Source organism: Pyxicephalus adspersus, chromosome 10 (assembly GCF_032062135.1).
Source record: "Pyxicephalus adspersus chromosome 10, UCB_Pads_2.0, whole genome shotgun sequence".
NCBI lineage: Eukaryota > Metazoa > Chordata > Amphibia > Anura > Pyxicephalidae > Pyxicephalus > Pyxicephalus adspersus.
Window position 1 is genome coordinate 17,719,146 of NC_092867.1, and position 666 is coordinate 17,719,811.

Sequence of the window (666 nt, forward strand, 5' to 3'; positions counted from 1 at the left end):
AAAAAAATCATATTAATGGTCACGGGATTTAAAATTATGAATTTAGTGGTCCGAAAGGTTGGCGACTGTTGCTCTATAGCCTTTGCAGTCAACCTGTGAAATGTTCAATAACACCAGGATGGTCATATATTCTGATTGATCATACTCTCACCTCCCCACCAGTATTTTGTTTCCCATAAGTCCTGTGCAATGATTACTTGTGCTAGTTCTCATTAGCAATAACATTCCTACCCTATCCTAAAAAATAAAAATAATACCTCTACCCTCTCCCATTCTTTTCCCCCCAACAATTGGAAACAGCTAGTGTAAAGAAATTTGTAATTACCTGTGCAATCATCTAACCTAGGACACATCATGCTATATTCCATAACCTTATTTTTGCATTATTTTTGAACCTATGCATTGGTTCACAGCTATAGTGTGGTGGAGTGGATTCTATCCCGCACTTTCTGAGATTGCTTTGAATAGGGATAGGGTGGGTAGCATATTTGCATGTAAATGCTTGCCTGTATATGGTTTTATAGGTGCATTTAGGTGAGGTCAATCCAATCTTGCCGCATCCTGCTACATATGTTCCATTCTTCATCCATAAGTCGGGCATGTCCAAAGCCCGGCCTGGGTGCCAATTGTGGCCCATGTTCAGGTTTCCACTGGCCCACAGGGAAT